Below are 24,806 nucleotides of genomic sequence, written 5' to 3'. Positions count from 1 at the left end.
GATTCCAACCAAATGTAATGATGTTTAATTAAAGCTGAGAAGCAGCAGATAAACAGCAGGCTAGCAGCAGCGAAGAGCCCCGAGCTCTCTTGCAAATCACACCACGGGCCGTCGTCGTCGTCTCCTTGCTGCTACCGGAAACACGAGAGGCGCGTCTGCTTCATTACGATAGATAGATAGATAGATAGATAGATAGATAGATAGATAGATAGATAGATAGATAGATAGATAGATAGATAGATAGATAGATAGATAGATAGATAGATAGATAGATAGATAGATAGATAGATAGATAGATAGATAGATAGATAGATAGATAGATAGATAGATCTTCTATGAATGCTAGGCTAGCGAGTTAAATATAAATTCTAGGCTCTTGCGTACTAAAAAGACGATCTGATTATCACGTGGTATAGAGGGGGCTCTGGTATAATTTGACCAGCTGTAGTTCTTTGACGTGCACCTATATCTGAGTATACCAGTACTATTTGCATTTCAGTGCCATGGAAATGCGGCCGCCGAGGCCAGTATCGAGCTGGGATCGAACCACGCAAGAACTCGAGCATTTCATCACCGCCATCTTCGCTACATTGAGAGATATTAAACTACCGTGCCCAAGGCACCAATGCCAGCCACAATCTCCACGGTCAATCCCTATAATTGCGCAACCTAAGCCACAACAATAGTCAACCCTCCCTCCACCAACACCTTCCAGAATTGGAACACCTGCTGCGATGGTCTCGAACAGGCACTGAGAAATTCAAAGACCTGATTAGTCACTCCTACGTACTCACATGCATCGGATTTAAACCAAGCAGTACACCACTAAAGTTATCCACACGCTTCTGCAGAACACAAAGCTTGACAAATGGGCCATACAGGAACAGATGAAACGGCGTTGAATTGCTGCTGAACCCCGCTGATAGTATGTGGATAGTTCCCATGGTCGCGTGACATCCTTAGACGGCGACATCGCTGATGCTGAAGTGCTACTTTTCCTTTGGAATATCCAGCACAATGTGGTACGGGGAGTGAATGGTGCATCATACCATCTCCTCTACATAATTAATTATCAAGGTTGTCAATAACTCGGCATGTTCAACAAGAAGCATTGGATTACCGGCAGTCTACACGATATTGTGACATGCGGACATAACGTTTATCTTAAAATCAGGCGAATTTTTCTTTTTTCATAACCTCGGGCTCGTATCCCATATCTTTGTGGGCGAACTCTCCGACGTTATCAATCCCACTTCAGTACCAAATGGTTCCTCCCGCAAACACTTATAGGCTACCGCACACCTCTGAACAGCTCAAAGATGCCGACAGCCATAGCTTAGCCCGAAAGCACGTAATCCTAGACATGCGCCTCATTTCTTTAAGACAAAGAAGCGTTCGAGAACGTCTTCCATAGCTTCATCCTTCACATTTGGCCTCCTCCTACTAGCCCTCCCAAATCTACAAACCTGACTGGGCCTCCCTCTATGACCACGCTATCACTCCACAATTCGAGGCCGTTCGCGTCACAGGTCTCGACACCACGGAGGACTCGGAACTCTTACCAAACCTGTCCAATGCGGCAGCGGCCAAGCTTTTACCGCTCGTACAACGCTCTCTTGACGTAGACTGTACTATCTATGCTGACTTATCGCGGTGTGATGTGTACAGATATGAGTAAGCAATGCAAGACCCACTACGAGAAGCCTTCGAGTGCGCCTTGCATTTCCAAAGAATTGTCGGCGGGCCTACACGTGCAACCCACCGATGTTAAATCATACTCGTGAACCATAAATTCCGAAAGACAAAACCCGCACCATTTAAACCAACTTACAACTAAATCATATCAAGTTAAACTAAATTTATTTCTGCATACGTACAGAAATGGCATATGCTTGGAGCATAGAGAAACACCCATGAAGACTTGACGAGCTCTGCGCCTTATTTGCGCATGCTTGCATCCACTTTGCGACATACAATTAAGTAGAATGGAAAGGACGCGTCACATTTCCACATAGCGATCAAGTAAGTTTTATTGATTAACAAGCAATATCTACAGTACTTTGAATTCTAACTATAACTTTGAGCGAAATGAACATAACAGCACTTCCAGGTAATGCTGCAATGTTTTAGCTTTAGAATTATAGGTAGAAGCATCTAACGCATGAAAAATGACTTTTCCGATCACCTTTGAAGATAACATGCCTGATCTAAGAATCTGGTTAAAAGTTGGCAGTGGAGATTGTTTAAGTTAGTTGCTAATATACATTTGGGCATGTGGCAGCCATAGGTTCTGAGTATGCGTGGTACGGACCAATAATGTTTTTTTTTTTCGTGTAGTACTAAAACGGCAGTCGTTCTGTTAGAAACGTAAGTGTCTTAAAAAACTGTGTTGCTTGCCCTCTCCATGTTTTAAGTAATGATTAATTCAGGTAGATTTGTATAGGTCGGCTACTGATAAACATTTTAGCTGATAAAACAAAATCTTCGTATATTCATCACTCGGAGCACTTGTAACCAAATAAATAGCCATTTTTTCTAAAAAAAATAAATTTATCATCATATTGGATTTCGTAGTAGACAACTCATTTCTAGTAGACAACTTATTTCGTAGTAAGCAAGTCCAACTCAAAACTGATATGCAGTAGCAATAAAGGAACACTAGATACGCTAAATGAGTTTCCGCTTTTTTGTGCTTTTTCAACACTATATTGCAGTTAATTTCGCGATAATTGGATGAATATGGGAGGAAGAAAGGAACGTCGAGGTTTACTAAGTTTTTTTATTAATTCGCGCCGAACCACAGCCCCGGTGAGTCAGCGCAACGTCACGAATTCGTCTTTTTTTCTTTTAGGGGCCAGGGGCAGATATGGGAGGGGGGGGAGGGAAGGGAGGTGACGCCTTGGCTCTGTAAAGGTTTCCGAACATTTCCATGTTTAATGCTTGGCTTCTTTTGTTCTCAGCGGTAAGCAATTAACAGGGCCCTTTTGCAGACGCCGTAAACATTAAGAGAAAGCTTTAGCGCGGGTGCTCCTCACATATTAGAAGGGCAAAGATGCAAGTCACTACGTACAAGACCCAACATTTAGCAACTGTGCGTCTGGTGAAAAAGAATAAAGTAACAAGGGCAGAAATGATGGCGTTATAAACGAAGTCATAGGGATAAACATGTGGACCTTCGACAGTACACAAAGCAATGGTGACATGCAGGTGTTTCAGGTCACATATTAAATGTAAAATTGCACAACCTCACATTTTTTTTTCTCACAGTCACTGCAGCTACACTTTTTGGGGTCTTGATTTCAGTACGTCATGACCCAACAGTGGGCAACACGGAGTTGTAGTCCTTTCAGCCTTCTACAGGGCACACAGAATGGCGCCATAATTCGTTATTTAAGAAACAACGTAAATTGTACGTTTCCTTCGATTTCTAGCAAAAATGTGGCTTGCGCACTGCAGTAAAGACCGGCATATTTACGCCTTCAACGAAACACTTCAAGGAACCAGAAAGAAAGTAATAATTTGCTATTTTAGTATAAGTACTGAGAGTAAAAAGAAATGGCTTACCAGATGTGCGCTTGGCTCTTACTTTGCAGCTTTGTAAGTTTGACCACGTAAAATAATAATATGCAGATTTATATTCATCAGTGATAGCCATAGTGATACGTAAGCTACGCTGGAAAACAGTGCCTTCGCAAGTGTGAAAACGCCTAAGTTCTTATTTTGCCGGGGCCATTTGTTTTGGCTCATTGCAGCAAGCACCTGGTCTTTACGCACCCGAAGCAATGCTTTAACGTCAACGAGCATGCAGAATAGCCATGATATTACATAATGCGTTCGATCGGCTTTTCCGTGCAAGCAATCTAGTCTAGTGCGGCTTCAAGTGGCGCTGAAGCACCTATGTGTTTTGTTCAGATTCTGTACAGTACATTCCACGTTAATGTGGAGTGTTGCACAATATGGCACACTAATCAATATGGGCACTGGAACAGGCGGTGAATCAGCGTTATAACAGCCTAGACGTCAGTCGGAAAAGTTAGGCAGTCCGACAGAACCTTCTGTGTGTAAATTGTTGAAGTCCTTCAAACATTTTACAACCGAGGTGACCATAGTGCAAATTTTGCGTAGCCTTTTTATTGCGATAGCAATCATACAGACACTTTTTTTCTTAAGATTGAAGGCTAGTTTGGGCGGTGCTTTTAGTCGGAGGTTTCTTTTTTCAGACTTCGTAATATGCCAAAATTAAGGAAATATGAGCAACAGTTAAAGTTTAGTTGTCATTAAATATGGTTTACGGTATTGCTAGTAGGGATAATCTAACGGAAATGTTCGCCACCATGTAGAAAAACTGTCGATCAAATTAGTGTATGTATATAGGCTCGGTAACGAAAGAGTAAACTTTTCTACACCTTGCGGGCTTCCGCAAAACGTATTTGCCAGATACATATCTACGCTAGTAATCCGTCTAGTGGAGATCAGCGCACCCTATCCCTTGAAGAGTGAGACAAAGTACTTAGTAAAAATAGGGTTATGGGGGCCAGAGGGTGGGTCCTCATTCCAGGACTCCAGCGCTCACCACCAAGCACGGGGCCTTGCCGAAGAGGCTTAATTGAGCCTCCAGGTCAGTTCGGGTGAGAATGGCTCAAGAAGAAACTGCAATATTAAGCAACACTCCGGCGTATTTGCTCAATGCAATGATGATCTGCTTTAATAGCGCAACATCACTGTTATACACTCTAGTAGACGCCGAGGGCAGTTTGTCACATTTTCACTTAGCCCTTACTCTGGAATTTTATTAGGCGTAGGAGACACTTTAGTCGAAGGGAGGCGCTGTCATCGACTGTCCTGAGCCTAGGTTGAGTGCTATGTGGAGCAAGGCGCAAGAGTGTGGAAATAAATTTTATTTTACTTACGGATCTGCAGAAAAGAATTCGCAGCATTTAAATCAATTATTATGAGTGGCACATCAAACACGCAGTCATTCAACTGTTTCATTATGTAGTGCCCAACCACAACAAAAGTCCCGCAGCCCCTGAAACCTGTCCCGTTATCGCAAATATACAGAGGCTTATCACACGTAAAGCATCAAGCTTAGGATGCCACATCTGGCGTAGGCATATGAAGGTTTGTTTTGCGGACGCTTTGATCAACGCTAAATAAGTAGATAAGTACGGGCTGTTGTTAGTGGCCATTGTACCATTTGCGCTCTTGCCTTACTTGCACACGCAAGCTGACCAGAAGGAGGGTGGAAATGGACGAAATCTATGACCACGCGCATGTATACAAAGGATACGAGGCGTTAAGTCACATGTTGGACTTATCAAACAACTTGGAAGCTTTGTTGCAAAATGTAAGCACAAGATCTTTTCATTTGCTTTTGTCTCAATGTGAAATAGAAGCTCTAATGCGCCTTTAGGTAACAAGGTCATCCTCTGATATTGACCTCTCAAATTGTGCACTGGAAGACACTCCTGCATTAGCGGGAAATAATGGTTGGATGCAATCTCTATTCAGAAGTTAAAGAAATTTGTCTAGAAATACCGATTAGAGCTAACACTCAAATATTATTTCACTCATTGCAAATAACTTGCATATTTACCAGCAGATTTTGTCTCAGCAATATCTTTCTTGCTTTTCTCTCTTAATTGATTAGGGTATACACAGCAAGGATTTCCCTATCTCATTAGGTGTGACCTCAGCAATCCACAAGCGCAAGGCCACAAACCAATCACTTTTCTTCGCCAGGTGAGTGGTGCTTCGGAAGCCTCAGGATCTTATTTATTTATTTATTTATTTATTTATTTACAACAGTCAATCTTTTGCGCAGGCACTCACACTGTCCTCAAAAGTACTCATTATTTCTTTACACGCGCACCCGCAAAGTAATATGCTCGGATACGTGATAAATGGTCATACAATAAATTAAATGCGTGTTTTGGTACGCCATCAACACCTGCAACAATGAATTTTTCGTATTTTCAATAGCTTAAGTAACAAGCCAACTGATGCAGAATAAGGAGCTGAAGTTATATTAGTTTGTGCGAGAACAGGTGTAGAAAGGGCAGCGCAAACATGGAAATCGTTGTCTTGCCGATATGTCATCGTATGCTGCCTTTGGACTGTTCATTTCTAAACGTGCTCATGCAAATAGCCCTGCAGCGCGCAGCAATTTATGTAGTCGTTCCATACTTACATCTGGTAATAGAGATTTTCGTTGCATGTGGAATTTTATTGCGATACGTTATACGTTAAGCTCTATGCGCATTTGACCCGCAGCTCTGAGAAACTGCGGTAGACATGACGTAATAGTTCTGCAGAAACACGGAAGGTGGACAGAAGTAACAAATAAAAGAAAAATCAGGCATCCGCCTAAAGGCAGCAAATCGCTACAAAGGAAACCTTAACGGGTTCCTAGAAAGAAAAGCCTCGCAGTTGAAGAAAAATACGTCCTGGTCCGAGACATGCCAAGAGAAAGATTTTGGCATAATGTCATCCCAGATCGTACTAGAATGTAAATTCTAATAATAATGCAGTCAAGCCTCTTAGAATATTTCGCGAACTGCTACCAAAGTTAATGCTGTAGTGACATCTGCTACGGGGAAATCGGAACACGTGCCCGTCTCGATGACTTTTCTCTGGGCTTTCAAGCGCCAAAAGATGCAGTTGACCTGAATAATATCATCAAACCACCGTCAATAGTTTGTACACAGCATTAGATGAGACTAAGCAGTGACTGGTTTTATCATTTATATATTTCTGGCACGACGTAGATCTCGCAACAAAGGCAAAAGCGCACGGAAGCGGACAATCTGGGCTACTTTGCTCTTGCCCATGTTGCACAGTTATGGAAAGAATCTTACTTAGCTAACTTCCTTGAGACTTCGAAAAGAGTGCCAAGGAATGTGAATAGTGGGCACTTAGAGCTCATTTGGTGTAGTGAGATCTGGAATGTATTCGTATTATGTAACAACCATCTTGTGTGTGACATTGACGGCAGTCAAATAACGTCCATCAAGCTGCTGAGTGATGCCATGTCTCCTCAGCTAACACTTACAACCAAGCGCTTTCAATTGGCGCATTTTAAAACAAGATGAAAATATCGAGAATAACTGTGTTATTTAAAGGAATGCTTAAGAATGGTTTGACAGATCACCATCCAATTTCCACTCTACCGGGATTTGCGAAAGCATTAAAACAGACCACAGGTATTCAGAATTTTCTAATTGAGCTTTCCCTCATTTCACCTTAAACGGTTGCCTTTCCGAAAGAGCCAATATACGGAGCATGTACTTTTGGCGCATGGAAATTCTGCAAGCTATCCAAAAAGAATATGTTGGAGATAAACACCTTGACTTTTCCAAGGCCTTTGACCACCAGAGCTAGTTTACCTTATTGATTAAGCCTGAATTGTGAGGTATATGTGGTATACTTCTTCCCCTAACAAAAGAGTATTTAGGCAATAAAAGGCAAGCAATGTATGTCGAATGATATTTATCTTGTCTATGGTCAATACTTACCGGGGTACCACAAGAACATACTTCAGGACCACTACTCTTTAACTTCTACTTCTACAGCAACGGCATTGAAATGTTGACTCCTGATGCACAATACATAATTTACTCTGAGAACACTTTTGGTATATCGCACTGACACACTTCAGCCAATTCATATAAAGATTATTACAACGAGTCCCAAATATATAGGTCTAGAGCAGAATAATGGTTTAGAGATTAAGTGTATCAAAAGAAATAATATTGTTTTGTAGTCGGAAAATAAGCAGCCACGTCGACTCACACATTTAGAATCGGTCAATCTTCCATATAAGTAGCAGACAAAGTTAAAACACTTGGCGTCCATTTTTAAACAGGTATGTCATGGGTGGACTCGAGTAAAGATTGCCATTACACAGACATCAAGATCCGTCAGCTATTTGATAAGTTCAAATTGTTTTGCCTTCAGCTTTGAAGCCACACATATATAGTACCATATTTTATCTCACCCTAATTACTCTGTCTCTTACGGGGCAGAACTTTGCTATGTCTTCTAACTAAAATGCATTTGATGCAAAATAAAGCACTGCGTCCTACAGCTGGTGTAAAACCAACGCACATACATCTGAGGCCAAATTCACAATGTTTTTCATTCATAAGTCCCCTTTGCCAATGGCTAGCTGCCTTTGCTAAGGGTATGTACAGCATCAGGTTTGGCTGAAATTAGCTGTTACGTCCAGCTCTTGTGCAAGAAAATTATATGAGTACTGGCCCTAAATTTTTTAAATGGCTGAACCGCATGTAAGTTCACACATTAATTAATTGAGTTGAGCTAAGTATTATTATTAAGGCACACAAAAACCCCATACCGGGTCAGAATAGCTCGCAAAATTCAGACATTATACACATAATACCGCCACGTTCACTCATGCTTGGACAATTGGTCAATCTTCCATAGAAGTAGTATACTCACTTAAAATACTTGGCGTTCATTTTCGAACAGGTATGTCATAGGTGGACTCAACTGAACCGCGCCATTACACTGAAATGAAGTTCGGTCGGTATATTGGATAAGTTCAATTTTTTTTTTTGCCATTCACTGTCAGACTACACGTTTTTTATACCCTATCCTTATTTCACGTTAATTACTCAGTCTTGTATGGGGCAGAGCTAAGCTAACTCTTCCAACTCGAATGCGTGTGCTGCAACATAAAGCACTGCGTCATACAGCTGGTGTGAAACCAACGCTGACTTTTTAAAAATTGCTAAACCGCATTCCAGTTCAAACCTTTACTCATTCACTTTAGCAAAATATTATTATCAAGGCAAACAAAACCCCCATGACATGCTAAAATAGCTCGAAACATTCGCACATAATACACATCTGAAGTGGAGGGTTCGACGGAAGCCAGTCTGGGCGGGACGGAGCTTCCGTGAACCTTCCTTCATCCCATCGTGAACAATGCTACCATAAGGAAGCCGAAAGATGTTTTTAGATTGAATCCTTTTTTAATACTTCTTTTGGATGGTGTCAGTCGTTTTGATGCTTCATAATACGCATCTATATCTCTCTAGGTTATGTGAACTATGGAGAATCCAGTTTTCTCGTACACACAATGTAACGATGAACTAAAGCAAAAAAAATTAAGAAGTTTTTATTGCGCCATAATGATAAATTTTGCGGTGTATTTGCTGCATCATATATGTGAGCACCGTAACAGTTACGCGTAGTTAGTCTAAACAAATATATTAATTAGTAAGCATGTAATTAGCCTGTGTTATGTATTTCAACTTTTTTTTTCTCGTTCCAACAATTTCATTAATTTTGTTGTACAAAAATATTGGTGGCTAGAATTTTTTACATATGCCCAACTTCTGTGTAGAGCTGGCTCGATCTTCTAAAGCAAATTGATTTCACTTTTTTCTAGAGCCTCGTTCCGCTTCGCGAATGAGAAAAAAAAGTTATTCAAAATTAGTCAGCAAGATGACACGCACAAGCAGGCAGTGGGCCTTACTTATTATGCTGACGTAGCATGGAAGGCATATCTCATCCATGGACTCGAGTTACATACGCAACGAACAGCTCAGCGATGAAAACTTCAGATCCATCATCCATCGTCTAAGCTTTCGCCCATCCGCCTCATTCCACCTGGTCACCCTCTGTGATGACATTCGATACCTATGAAATATGAACTCCGATGATCCAGAACTTCTCGCACTTCCTACACTCTAAGAAAAAAGAGAGTAAAAAGTGAGTCACAGCAACTTGACTCTTTTTTTCTTACGAAGACCCATTTTCGCGCGGGTAGAGTCACAAAACAAGAGTCAACATTTGTGTGTGGGTCGTTTGACTCTTAATAAGACGCGAAGAGTCGTCGTGCAAGATTGCGACTCCTCTGATATTCGAGATGAGTCTGGCGAGAGAAAGATTAAAATGCAGGAGAAGAAATACCAGATAACGTCTTCTGTTTTAGGCAGGCCCTCGGGTTCCTAGTCCTGGTTGTAATCAGTTCAGTTCAGTTTTATTCCTTAAAGGCTCCCATTTCAGGGGGTGTTACATAAGGGGTGGGATTACATTTGTAGTGAAGAAAACAAACAGCGATGGTGATTTAACATTGAAGGTGATCTGCTACGCGTTCTTGAAAAGCAGGTGTTGAAGCGATGGCGACGATGTCATGGGGTAGGCCGTTCCAGTCCATGGCTGCTCGAAGAACTAACGAAGCTGAAAACGTAGTAGTACGTGATAGTGGGCGGGCAACTTGAAGGGGATGACTGGTGCGGTGAGATATGCGTGATGCGGCGGCGATATACGTGCTTGATCGAGAGGAGAATAAAAGAATTTGTGATAAAAGGTGAGGCTAGCAATGCGACGACGAAAAGAGAGGGGTGACAGTCCGGATGTAGCTTTCAAGGATGAAACACTCACGTCATATGAGTATGAGGAATGAATAAATCGGGCAGCACGTTCTGCACAGCTTCCAATGCGGTGATTAGATATGCTTGATGTGGGCTCCAGATGGGGGATGCATATTCTAATTTGGGTCTTATAAGTGATTTATACGCGAGCAATTTAACATGTGGTGGGGCAAGACGAAGGTGTCGTTTTAGAAAACCGAGTGTTTTGTTTGATGCTGAAATGATGTTACCGACATGTTACCGACATGCGGTGTATCATTTTTTCGTCAAGCTTGTCATGTTCTGCAATTACATCGAACTCTAAATATCGATTTTCCTTGAACATGTTTGTTAATATCTCACACGCTTAAGCGATAGCTGGCTTCCTATGCTAAGGAAGACCCGGATTTGTCACAATGGATTCTGACCATAAGTAAATCTAAAAAATATAGCATTGGCTACTGAGAGCACAGCAACGAGATAACAAGTTCAGTAGGCGCACTCAACAGTGTCGATTGTAAATGTAATTGCGCTACGTAAAGTTAAATTTTGAGGATTTAGGTTCCAAAATCAAGATCTTGTTATGAGGCGCACGGTAATGGAAAACTGCAGATTTATTTTCAGCAGCTCGGGTTATTTAACGTGCACGGAATGCACAGTATACGCGCGTTTTCGCATTCTGCCCCCATTGGAATGCGACTGCTGCGGTTGCGATTGGACCCGTGACCTCGAGCGCAGCAGCGCAACACCAAAGCCACTGGGCTACCGCAGTGCGTTGCGTTCCGCGACCAGAAACAAACATTAGCGTACGCAGCACTGCTTTTGAACCCCCCAGAAATTTAAAAACAAAAATATAGCAGTTTCCCCCCAATGCTGCATGAACCACTGCACGAACCAAGGTTCGTAGCTTCATCGCCTGAATAAACTGTAGTAAACAATCGCTTACTCCGTAAATTAGCAAGCACGGGGTCACGCGCGCACGTGCAAACATGAACAGATTTCACTCAATGACCGCGAACACTCGCTGCCACAGCGTCGGCGTGATGAAGGGCGCGAACAGAGCGGACAGAACGCTTCTGCTGCCTCGTCCTTCAAAGCGTCTCCGAAACTTGATATGGCGATATAGAAGCGCCTTTCCCCTCCCCCCCCCCTCCCCGCTTTGCACCCATCGGAAATTATCTCCAAGACAGAGCGAGAGTGGCGCCAGACCGGGCTAGAGCAACGGCCAGAGGAGAAGCGTGCTAAACCAGCGCCTCCTTTCCCCGGCTTGCGCGCGTTTTATCACGTGACCACCTATAGATACTTGGGGCACCCATCCAGGCACTATACATCTCGGCTCGCCCTCGTACACTTCCTTTAATGCGCACAGCTAACGGAGCAGGATAGGATCTTATCGCACTTTATACGTAAGCTCACGGCAACACCGACAGATATATTTCGGCGGTTGTGTCCATATAATTGCTATCGCAAAATTCGCAATACATAGAAAATTTTACTAAGGAAGAACCACGCTGCTTCGCCATGTCGTGATAGAGCGGTGAACGATAGTTCTAGAAAATGTGTTGCTAAATCTCCGCCAAATGACTATACGCTCGCATTTGGTGACAGCGGCACACAGTCGCAAGAACTTGCGGAGGAAATACCGGAGTTCTGGCAGCTTCAGGTGCACTAGATCATTCAGTAACATGGGCAGCTTTGTAGTTCTACCTTACATCAGAGCAAACTGCACTCGACATAAATCAAGGGCAGCCGCACCGTTATAGCTAAGCAAATTAAGGACAATTACGCCGCGTCTTCACACTTCGAGCACGCTCCGACAGCCCAGCGATAGATATTTAAAACACAACCACACTCGGACGAGAAAATTTTGCTTCTGCCAAGTGAACGTAGCGGGTATTTCAAGACGCGTGTTAAATTCATGGCTGTTTCATTCGTAAACATTACTTAAGTGACATAAAATTATCAGTGAGCAAAACAGTTTTTATTTCAACGCAAGGAAACAAAACCGAAACTAGTGCAACTGTTTTGCCCAGTTGTGCAGATACAAAATGATCCAAAGCCGAAGCCGTCAATAGCATGACGCCATTTTGAACTTGTGCTTCATCACGCGCGAGTACGTTGTCGTTGAGTGGTTCTGAAATCGCTGCGTTAAGGGCGACTGCAACCAAGCGTTGTGGCAAGTTACGGTGGGAGCTTCTGTCTGTGCTGTGCGATTGCGACGCGGGGACCGCCGCCAGCAGCAGCGTATCGCCGATTTCGTCTTTGCCGACATCGCCGGACCGTCACAAGCGCCCGAAGTGCTGCGGTTTGCACTGCATCTTTCATTGTGATATGGGAGATCGCAACGGACAGAGACGACCAGATGCATACGACCGACTACCAGCGGGGAGTGACCTGTGCCATATTTCTCTTAACGTCTCAGGTAAGCATATCAGCTTTTGTTCCGAGTTTACAAACGGCGCGTACTCGGCCCTTCCGGTACGGCTACATTTTGCGCCATGTTTCTCTTGGCAGTTCAGACGTTTCTTAGGCATGCGTGCGCGTATGTAGGCGGAAATACTACTGGCAGACGGAAGCTTCAGGAGAAACACCGTTCTTAACGACTGTAGTGACGAGTGGCATGTCGCATCGAAAAATCCGTAGAATATCAAGTACTGCGTAACTTGAAGTGTAGATACAATACTAGCACCAGTGTGACTTTCGCATGGCGAAGACAGGTAATCGAAAGGGCAGCTTGTGCATTCTGAAGATGTACTAGTGCTTTAGGTATATTGCCGCGAATAATAAAAGCGCTACAATGCTGTATGGTAGTGTCAGGCGATGTGGCAGCACAGATATTTTAAGAGCGGTTAAGCGGCTGCATGCACAAGCGAGCAGACAGCGCTTTCAAAGCGCTGAAAGAGAACAAATTTTTTGTGCATTTGGCTGTAAGTAGAAAACACATTAGCTCACAATCTAAGCCTATATATAATGTATTATTTTTACGTAATCTTTATTTTCACGGTTGTAAAAATTTAAAAGCATGAATATGCTGCAACATTTATATAGTAAATCCTACTACGCTTACAAAACCTGGCTGTGTTATGTGGTGAAATTGTACTGTTGCTACTGGATTTTTTATATTGAGTCCGGTGGTTTATGAAAAAAAAGGTCCTTTTATGTGTAGTTTTATGTTAGTGCGTATATTTGCCCAGCAGAAATGAGTTGATTGCAAAGTTGTACCTTCCAGTAAGCTGCATATGAACCCAAGTTTATCCTGTCTTGGCTATTGTAATGTGCATACAACAATTTTAAGTATATACAGCTGTAGTTGGCTTAGTCGCTGCAACATATTTTGTAAAAGTAGGCCATTTAATATTTTGCTGCTTCCATGCAGAAATACCTTTTTTCTTGTAGCAAGAAACGCTGACAGTATTGAATGAAATGAAGTGTGTTGTATTTTTCTACTAACATAATAAAGGAAATTTCGTCTGCCGTGTATCGGAGATTAGTTTACCTTTTTGTACTAAACAATGCATTATGTCCTCGGCTACTGCTGTTGTCCTGTGTATTTTTATAATTTTGAAATGTATTTTATTTTAGGTATTCAAGAAATGGCAACAGCGAGAAGTCACCATCTTACCAGCACGTTATGGGTGAGACAAATCGTAGCAGGCACTTTTGCATATCTCATTAGCATATGATGCTATTTGTTGTAATTTTTATGTCTACTTTCCTGTCTTTATGCATTGTACTATTATTGTGCAAAGGGTAACAGTTTTACATTGAGACAGAGTAATCACCCAAAGGAGAGATATGGCTGGAGGAGACAACACAAACAAGCCTCCTTTGTCCGTATCTTTATGTTGCGCAGTTACTCTGTCGTTATCTACCAACAAACCCAAGTTCCTCATCAGCTACATTTACTAATGATCCGTTATTACAGTTTCATTGACATAACATTGAAAGTACAGAGGTACACAGGAAGACAAGAGACTTGAACTGATGAAGAGCCGTAGAACGAGGACCACTGGAGCCAATATTTCGACAAAGAGGAGATTTTTCTTCTCAAAACGTTGGCTCCAATGAATTTTCTTGTTCTATCACTATTTACGGTTGAAAGAAAGCATTATTCCTCTTGCTGAAGTATTATGCATTATGGCATAAAAATTAGCAGGGTCAAATATGAGGAATGTCAAAATTCTTGTATATTCCAGTGCTAAAGCGAAAGCCAGGAAAACAAGATGTAGAGAACCACATTGTTATTTTTCATTGCCCAGTTTAGCCAGCTTTATTCCGAGCTTGCGCTTTGTTGCATTAACGACCACTGGAATTTGTTAATTGAATTAGCTTGGTGATTTACTTATATTAAGAGATTTTGAACTTGTATTAATGCAGCTTAACATAATGCATGTAAAAATAATTTACAATGAAATATTTAGGTGGCAGGCTTGCAGTTGTCTAGCAGATCACTTGATGGTATGAGCTCAGGTTTCAACCGAGCTTCCATGCACAAACCGGTTACACATTTTTTGTTTCATTGTTTGGATTTTCATAAACAGAAGTACCGTTTCTTTTTTTGTCGGGCTTCTAGTTGTGTCGTACGACCTAACTGTTTACCTTTATTTGTATTGGTAGCCATGTTACACAGACAGCTCAGTTTTATTGTAAATCATGTCATGGTAGGACTAAGAACATTTGTGCAAATTTGTTGCAGGTACACTCTGGCGGCTCCTACCCCTGTGTCCTCCCACCACCCTGTCCTGACTACGTCCACTAGGTAGTTGGGAGCCTTTGGTGGCTTCTGCCACTGCATCCTGCCGCCACCATGTCCCGACTATGTCCACTAGGGAGTTGGCAGCCTTAGTGATGATGCCAGCAGGCTGACAGCGGACAGAAAGATTCAGGTAAATACCTGTAATTAAGCGACGTCTTTTTGAGTGAACTGGCTTGTAGTCACTCAGCGATGAAAGACGTAACTTCGAAGCAGATTAGACTCTCTGCTATCTGTGCAGGGATGCTCAAGTCCATGCATTTTGTCTTAGCCGCCAAGAGGCTATGTGTATTAGACGAAATGCGATGCAAATTTTCAAACTGCAAGAGACCACTTGCACAATTTTTTTTGCTTAACACAAAAACTACTTTGATAAAGCTTTACCAATTTAAAAAGAATGCAATGTACTCTCGTACATGGTATTTTGCATAAATTTACTAGGGCTGCCTCAATGGTAAGTAGGCCGATAAACGTACACCAAAACTGTCTTCTTTTCCAAGTTCATCCTCCTCTGTGCACTGCTGCATAATGTATCTTTCTGATACCATTCTTGCACACAGCACAAGTCCTAAACACATGGATTGCATAAATTTGCAGCTTTTGCTGTAGGTCACTTTTGTGAAAATAAAGTTAAGCCATTTTGTCCATTTTTAATCAGCCATAATAAGCTGAGCAGTGGCTAATAAGCAGTCAAGTTTTTGGTGTAAGGCCTCTCTTCGTTGTTAAAAATTTGGCCCTCTTAATGAAAGAACCAAATTTTTGGCTGCCATTTTATGATGCATACTTTGGTGCATTACACGAAATTTGACAATGTTTATGGCAGTAAAAATTTTTTTTGCTTTAAGTATTGCGTGAAATTGAGATTTGTTTTATATTGAAAGGCCCTCAGTTTTCAAGAAGAAATTCCAAGTGGTTGTGTGCCAGGTTGGAACAGCTGGTATGGAATAGCCTACTTACACAAATAGGGAAGGTCATGTACACTTGACTTTATGTTAAGATACTATTATTGATCCACAAAAGACAAATTGATGGATTCCATCCTATAAGCAGCTCTTCACATTCATTTCCACTTTTGCACATTTATATACCTTGAGTCTGGTGACTTGTGTCTGTTTTCATCATCTGCTATGTGCAGATGGTAAACTTCAGATTTGCCCTATGGTACAGAATATTTTGGTGCTAAATATATGAATCTGTGTTTTTCAGGTTGCCTCGAAATTTTACCCAAGCCATGCCGCACACTCGGGCCAGGCCTCTTGCGAACGACGTATAACCAGGCTCAACGCATCAGGGTCGAGGGAGTCCGGAGATCAAGGCAACCTGCTGTGCAAACTTTGGTGACCCCTCTACATGTGCTACCTATTTCACAGCTGTGCCTCACCTACCATCTATCCAAACAGCATCACCGGCTGTGATCACTTATCGAACCATGGATGAATGTTGGGGTGGAGTGATTTGAACAGACATTCTATTTGTCTCTTCAAATTCTTTGTAAATATTTCTGTTATAATTCATGTGTCTTTAGTATCTAGTTTTTAATAGTTCCTTTCTCTTAGAATTCTCACCATCAGCCCCTGCTATTCTAAGGTATACCTGCCTTTAAGCCCCGTTTCTCATAATTCTTTCGTACTTGTGGATGTAATTGATAGGTTATTAATTCTTGTTGTATGGAAGGCTAAAATACGAACTTACGGCATTTTTTCTTCCTTTGATAATCTACAGCACTGCAATGTGTTCAAGAAATGTAACATTACACGGGCTCTGGTGTAGGATAAATTTAAGAGCAATATAGAGTACTTATTACAAGCACCCATTATTTTTTAAAAACTCAAGGATATAGGAGCACAAGAAAGAAACTATTGAACTAGAGAAACATTCGTTGCCCTCATAAGTCTGGTAATAATGTGACTTCTTTCACTGCAAAGATACTGGTACTCGCATACAAGGCTTGAGACATGAAAGCTATGATACCCTTGGCATTTCTCAGTGCTTATTTGCCACACTGATGAATGTCAAAGGCAGCATAGGTTTCATGCACACATTGGTTGTGTTACACCTTTGGAGTATTGCATTTCTCAAACACACGGGTTTGCAGCAGTGCTTTAAATAGCAGATGTATTTCCTAATTTTCGGAATTTGTTAGTGCAAGAGTAACGCTGCAGATCATGTAAAAATAATTTTACCGACTATATGTCCATGGATGCATGTTTCTTCTGATGACGTAGCAGTGCCATGTGGTCGGGGGATGAATGTCTATTTCAGATTTAAATATTGGCTTCCAGGCCTGGGTTAGTCTCCTACACTGAGTATTCTAGGTCAAAGCCCAGTTACTAGAGGAAAGTGAATAAAACTAGGAATTATAAACATCAGAAGATCTTGTTCAGGACACTAATGTAACAATCAGCAAGGTTCTTTGTGCATTCATTTCCAGATTTGCGAGATTATATTTTGACTGGTTTCATTAATGCGAGAACAAATATTTGTTTATTCTCATGCTAGAGTTGGCTGCCCCCATTCGCATACAACCCCTTTACAGGCTAAAAATGAAGTGTATAATAGGCTGGTTTTCGGTTTTGCGCCCTCAGTGTTAAGGGATGCAAACGGTGACATACAACAGAATGCAGAAAAATGTCTAAGGAATGCAAGCAGGGCATGGGACTTTTTAGACAGATGCATGCGTGTGCTATTTATAAAACTCCCTATGGTATGCCTCAAGGCATTTTGTAACCCTTTGGTGGAAACACTGACACCCACTTATTAAGGGGAAATGCTCCTCGAAACAACTTTTTTAATTTGTACTAGAAATTTGAATGTACTGCTATTCATAGGGAGTTTTATGTAGATTTGAATTGTCATTGGTTTTTGTGTAGCTGGTGTTTAGTTATGTCCTACATAGTGGCAATATATTTTTATGGGCACTTGTGTGTAAAAGTTTCGCAAATGGTTTCATGCTGTATCTTATTTAGCTAGGTGTATACCGCAAAGTGGCGATACCTATCCAAACAGCTTGTACAATTACTAGAAATATGCAAAAAATATTAGGCCACTTTAAATAATTGTTAGATTGAAATTTCAATTAGATACTGGTATTCTGCTTATCTTGAAGAGTATGTATGCCAAATTTAATTTGTATAGGACAATTATAAAGCACAAGGTTATTCTCATGCTCTTGTGAGAAAAAATTATTGAAGTATTCTCAATAATTTTAGTAGCAGGCCTGCCTGCCTGCCTACTAATCTTGCATACTTCTAGTAACTTTACGTGCTGTTTGAATAGATATCGGCACCTTGCAGTCTACAGGGAGCTGAGTTAGCTGCAGCACACTGCTTTTTTGTGAAAATTTAATACACAAGAAAGTGCCCGCAAATATCACTATGTATTTTGCCGTTGTATAGGACATAACTCAAGAAGCAGCTAAACAAAAACTAATGGAATATATGAAATCTGCATGAAGAACTCTACAATTGGCTCTCTTTTGAAACCTCTAGTACAAATAATAAAAATATTTCGAGTAATATTCAATCAGCAAAACGTTCCCCTTGCTACAGTGACCTACAACATAGCGATGCAAAGCTTAAGGCAAGTCCTCTTGTCGAAGCGAATATGGGCTGTCTTCCCAAGGGCGTCTGTTAAAGACGGTGAATTTTCCTGCATTTACCAGAAGTGCAATACTAAAATGTTTGTGAATGTGCAATTGGTATTGGCACACTAACAGAAAAAAAGACAGTTCTGTGAAATGTAGACTTGAGACGTGACTTTGTTGGACATTTAAACTTTGACTCCATATATTTGTGTTTTGTACTGAGTGTTTCAACGGTGACTGCCTCTAATTATTGAACATAACTGCTTCATGACAGTGCGACAATTTTCCCTAACATAAATTTTAGCTGTGGCAGGCATTAGAATTACAGTACTCAATAACGTCTACTTTGTAAGAACTCAGACTAGCACCAGTTCTGATATACATATACCCAAAAAATAATGATCATCCTACAAGGCTTACAGAAGGCTTATTGGCAAAGTAATATCCGAAAGAGCAAAGCATGTTCCACCAAGTATGGTGACAAATATTTCAGAGCTGCCAGTCTGAGGACTCCTACAAACTAACAATACCTTCAGCACTGACTAGCTCCAATAATGGGATGTCAGTGTTTTGCTAAAATTAATGAAACTTCAATTATTGTGATCTTGTTTAAGAAGACATTTGTAATTAACATACAGTTCTAATCTCTGTCACTTTTGTAAATATTTCCCAATTATTTTTTCAGGCTACAATTTTTGGTAATAATGGTATTCATTGCAGAAAGAGCTAGTACATGGCATTTAATAAAGAAGGTACTGGTCATTGTAGATTTTCTGTCTTCAGCATTTGTTCTGTTCCACAGCTGTTTCTTGAAATCTGAAATGATGTACCCATCACTTTGTTAGCAATAAACAGGGAAATCTGTCAGTATGTTTTGTTTAAAATGAAGCTGATCAACCCAATAGTTAGGCTAATTGCTAATTATAAATTACAATGATAATAGTACAGGACCATAAAAACAGACTGATGCTGAATAACAGCTGTGCCCAGCTACATCACGCAGCTTTGCCACACAATGTGCATGTGTTCAGAAGAGCCAAATGCCCCAGAGAGAAAGCAACAGTAACTAATTGTTCGTCATCTTGTACAAGCAGATTATGCGCTAGATGTAAATTATGCTCAGTAAATACATAAGTCAGTCATGTGAGGTGTCTCACTTTAGGTTGCAAGTTGGAACTTATTGCAATCTTGGTTGTTTTTATTTTGTTTCCTTTGTGAGCATGAGTGACTTAGTTGCCTTGGCACATTTTGTCAAAACTGTTTCTTCATCACTGGGAATCACAAAATTTCAATTACACATAAAATTTCCAGTTACTAATATGGTAGACTTCGAAGTTAGTTCTCTTATCTACCAAGTAGTTTTATCATTCATTGAAACATATCCATGCAATGCACAATAGGAACCCAAATTATAAATATCTGTTCTTGCTTTCTACCCTGCTCTACAACATTATGAAGATACAAAGCAAAACTATAAGTTTACAATTGTCCCCCATAACCTGAGTTTCGCTTAGAATTTGAAAAACAAAATTGACATCCTGCTATAGTGTGAGAGTTGCTTTGGGCACCAAGTGAACTGCGTAGCACCTGTGCTAGAGTACACAACAAAGCAGAAAATCGCACCAGATTGGAATGGCAGTGGTAAGTTAAGAACAGATGTTTTATTTCACGCACCATTAATGTGGCTTATCATCTGCTCCTGTTTTGTGGGAACGCATACATTGGGAAGACAATTTTTTGCACCAATCTTACCTTATCGGGACACTTGAGAAAGGTAGAAATCAAGAACAGGTATTCACACTTTGTTGCCCACAGTGTATTATCTGAATGTGTTTCACTCTACAAAAGACTACTGTGGTAGATAATCATAAAGACCAAGACAAAAGAAATAAAAGTATGTGTCAGTCATCCTTCCATGATCTCCCGTGTTTATAGAAACACTTCTTTCTGCATATGTGCGAAGCCATAGGGAAGCATTGCATAACTCAGTCATGCTTTCCAAGTTAAAAATCGGAATAAGGACAATCACAAGAACATTGTATGAGTGATTTGTAAATGTGGCACCTAATGGAACTTATTTACGTATGTGCTGAGGGTACATTACAGCCAGTGCATAATCTGTCTGCTCTTACAGGATAGCTTGTGATGAGTAAAAGAAGCCTTCCTCACATCTTCCTCTTTGTTTCTTTTGGACCTTGGTGCACCATGTGTATTGTTACAGCTGCATGCATGCAGCTGGGTATAGTTTATGTGTTCTGCTACCTCCCTTGTCCTCATTATTCATGTGCTATCTTTGCCGTAACAAAATACAGCTACCTGTGCTACATATTTTGTCAGCGTGTTTGCATTATGGCAAGTTTTGTATTAGTGGTTATTGAAATCTGCGAAATTGTCTGTCAGCTATTATACTTCGTCTTGAAAAGTATGTTTGTCAACATAAATAAACAATCAGTATAAATTTTGCTCTATTTATTTTTGTAATATTATCTGTTGTGAAGCTTTTATACACTGTTGCATGTTGTATGACAATAAAATTGATGCACGACTTTTTAATGTGGTATTTTTCAGATCAATTTTCAACTGACGCTAACACGCACAAGTTGTGGGGGAAAAGTGCCAACAAGAGTACCATAAGGTAAGACAGCTGTTCTTACTGTTAGATTGGATTATCAATTGCCAACCAGTTGTTTTCTGCAAGCATAGTATAACGCATAGATTATGTAATCTAAGTTGGAATATTGTTTTTATTGCACTTGATTATCTGGATCTCCTTTGTACATAAGTGCGGCCTTCTTTATTTGTTATGTGTAGCTTACTTGCTTAAAATGTTAAATCGTAAGTTCTAAATAAAAACACGTCTTGAAGAGCAGTGAAATAGGTTTAACTTATAAATGTTTTGACATTAGAGACCTGTGCAGTGCTGAATTGAACTTCTACATGAGTTACATAATATTTTGGGGTCTCATTATGGTTCTGAGTTGCATTGCAGGGTCATGCATATGCACCTGCAGGCTACATATTGGATGTTTATTTAAGACTGTTTTGCTTGGTTGGCTATTGATTCCAGTTTAATAGTAATGAGAACTGTCTTGCTTTCATGGTGATTCTGGGCTGATTAATACATTTGAATTTTCCAAAAGACAACAAAGGGTGATGAAATGTTAACATTTTGTTGCTAACCTGCCACGTCCTTTTTGGCAAGTTTGCTATGGGTTCTTATATGTTGTCTTTTCACAGTAGCCATCTTGAGAGCTAGCCGTAGTCGTGTGTACTTACAGCAAAAGTTGGTGACACATTTTGAAAAGCGGCTCGACACTGCCATCCGAGAGTCAAACGACTTACATGGATTAGTTATTTTACTCCATTTACAAGAGTCCTGCACCATGCACAAAGGGTAACTTGACACACTGCTGGAGTCATCAGACTCATCAAGAATAGTTACACGAATCCTTCAGCAGTGGTCATGTCACTCTGTATCTTGAGTCGTTCGACTCATTTAGAATTGTTAACGGACTCCCTCAGCACTAGTCTTGTAACCCTTTTGAGAGGGTATAGGCGACTATTACAACAGAGTGTGCATGACTATTGTGTGCGGAGTCACGCAAACACCTTGTATTGAGCACAGATAGTCTCGGGACTCTCTGCCGAAAGAGAGTTCGGGTGTCTCCCACAAAGTGTGTCGTATACGTGGCGAGTCCAGACTCTCCAAAAAGAGTAAGAGGTACTCTTTTTTTTTCTTAGTGTGTACAACTTTCGAATCCACTTCCCTTTACCAGCTCATTAGGCCTTAGTCGCTGGACACGTCGGAATAAGCGGCAGATACACCTGTGTGTGATATCAGTTATTCGAACCAGAGAACGAGGGTGGGGGCTTATTCCGAAAATGTGAATGTCTAATTCATGTACATGTCTTCCGTAGATGTTCATAGTGTGCATGTACATTTCGGCTGCTGCTGAAGTGCTGCTTGGCAGGACTGAGGTGACAGCGCGGAGACAGGCGCGTCCACAGAGAGCCTCTTTCGTCCTCATTCAGCTCCACACAATCAGCGCTGGCCGAAATGCACCGTGCACTAGGTAGATTGTGCTTAAAATTAAAAATCTTGTCGGTGCTCGGTAGGTCGGTAGGTCGATTGGCTTTGGGACCCCGCGGAAAGTCCACAAATTAGGCAGTGCAGGGTGACATGGTTTGAGCCTCGTTTCAGTCAGAGAAGTCCAGAGGAAAATTAGTTGTGAAGAAATACTCGGAATCATCGGTCAAAAACACTGTAGGGCGTTTAGGCTTCGCCTTTAGAGTGGAGCGCGATAGCCTTGTCGGACCCGTTGACGCCGAGACAGACAAAGGATATTCTGCGACTAGGGGGGGGGGGGCAGGCGATAGAAAATCGTGGGCTGATCGCGGCGGCAATGCAGGGCAAAGCAATGGCTCATTGTCAAAGTCTCATGCTCGTAAACACGACGCAAGAAACGTTTCCGTTAGACAAGTTAGCATAAAAAATACATATATCAAGAAAACACGCGTTACAAACCTAATAGCAAAAGAACCTAACACACGACAAACTATCCACGACGCGAGCTAATTGAGAATGTTGCCTAATGTGCTTACACACGACGTGTTATGAAGTTCAAAATATTTACATCAAATCCATCGAAGTAGCCGCGTCGCCTAGTTGTCGCTGCTCCCGGCGACACGTCGTTGGGCCCGCCGATGCGTCGTGCACTCGAAGTCGCTGTGTCCGACGATCCGCCCACAGTAGACCGCCTCACTGAGTAAGGGCAGTGGGGTGACCGACGCGCCTGGATCGCCCGGTTGACTCCTCTTAGCCTGTGAATTGTAGCCGCAGGTAGTCTGGGAAACGGCTCCGTCAGCCTGTAGCTGTGCGGTCTCCGGTGGAGCGCCCACTCAGCTCTCTAGTCGCGGCCGCGGCACCTGAAGAGCAGCTTCCACTGGGTTTCCGCCGCCTCCACGGTCCATCCGCCCTGACCGAATCCAGCTCTTTCTGCCCCTCGTCATTCCATAGCGTAGCTTGGCCGCTCTATTCGGCTACGTGTCTTTTTTCCCTTTGGCCACCTAGCTCCGCGTGCACTTTTGCACTTCTTTCATATATAGTATTCATTTTATTCGGACGCTCTTATTTTCTAACTTCCTCTTTTCTTTATTTTTTCCACCGACTCCTCGTGCTTTCTGGTCCTCTTCTGATATTCTGCTTTTTCTTCTTCTTCTTTTTCTTTATTGACTAATCACAGATGCCTACCTTCAAGAGTTTTTCCCTTTGAAAAACTGCATCTTTTTCCTTGTATGCACTCTAAAAACTAAGAGAGTGCCGGGCACTCCCTTTGAGGGAGTACTCGCTTGTCCCATATTTCACTCTCTTTTCGAGAGTAAAACACCTCCCTCTCAGACAGAGTGCAGCAACTCTCCCGGACAGTGTATTAGTACTCCTCCTAAACAGAGTGATGGAACTCCTGTTAAACAGAGCCCTGGTGCTCCCCCAAAGAGAGTAGCAGTACTCTTATCAAAAAGACTATTAGTACTCCCCCGAAGGGGGTAGCAGTACTCCATGCAGGGTATCAGTACTCCACCAAGAAGAATACTAGTACTCTACCAAAGAGAGTCTGGGTACTCTTCCAGAGTAGTAGCACTCCATCAAAAAGAGTACCGGTACTCTTCCCAGGCAGGGTTTTATTATTCCTCCGAGAGTACTTGTATTCCCCCAAACAGAGTGGTGTTACTCCTCCTAACAGAGTTCTGTTAGTCCTCCTAACAGAGTGCTGTTACTCCTCCTAACAGAGTGGTGTCACTCCTCTTAACAGAGTGCTGTTACTCCTCCCAGAATGCCAGTATCTTGTCGCAGCAGTGCACACATTGATTACATTAAAGAGCCCCACTATTTGCATAACCGGCCTAGTTAAACCTTTACAAATGAGTTCCAAGCACACTTGCTTTGGTGGGGTACTTCGCACTACAGTGGTAGAATCGCTACATAAAATAATTTTTTAAAAGGGCAAAATTTTTACTGAGGGCCAAAATTACATGCATGGTGCTAGAAGAGATACGAGATTAAGCAAGATTTTGACACATTTCAACTTTA

At 41.5% G+C, this 24,806-nt stretch overlaps 1 protein-coding gene and 1 long non-coding RNA gene across 3 annotated transcripts in view; one reads left to right on the top strand and one right to left on the bottom strand.

Annotated features, from left to right (window-relative positions):
- Nucleotides 1-23,689, bottom strand: part of LOC135904257 (uncharacterized) — an 82,360-nt gene extending 58,671 nt beyond the window's left edge. The window contains exon 1 of the mRNA XM_065434879.2: nucleotides 23,353-23,689. The gene's annotated coding sequence lies outside the window, so the exon portion shown is untranslated. The remainder of the gene's footprint in view (nucleotides 1-23,352) is intronic.
- Nucleotides 12,501-21,354, top strand: LOC135904256 (uncharacterized). 2 transcript variants are annotated; one of them, XR_011511734.1, is made up of 5 exons: nucleotides 12,501-12,804; nucleotides 13,965-14,017; nucleotides 15,079-15,268; nucleotides 16,342-16,626; nucleotides 21,287-21,354. It is a non-coding gene; the product is annotated as an uncharacterized lncRNA (long non-coding RNA). The 2 variants fall into 2 exon arrangements; XR_010565063.2 differs by lacking the exon at nucleotides 21,287-21,354 and having other exon boundaries at nucleotides 12,504-12,804; nucleotides 16,342-18,185.
- Nucleotides 23,690-24,806: the final 1,117 nt, after the last annotated feature.

The sequence above is a fragment of the Dermacentor albipictus genome, chromosome 2 (assembly GCF_038994185.2).
Source record: "Dermacentor albipictus isolate Rhodes 1998 colony chromosome 2, USDA_Dalb.pri_finalv2, whole genome shotgun sequence".
NCBI classification, from domain to species: domain Eukaryota; kingdom Metazoa; phylum Arthropoda; class Arachnida; order Ixodida; family Ixodidae; genus Dermacentor; species Dermacentor albipictus.
The sequence above is the reverse complement of the archived record's forward strand: the minus strand, read 5'-3'. Positions and strand labels throughout refer to the sequence as shown.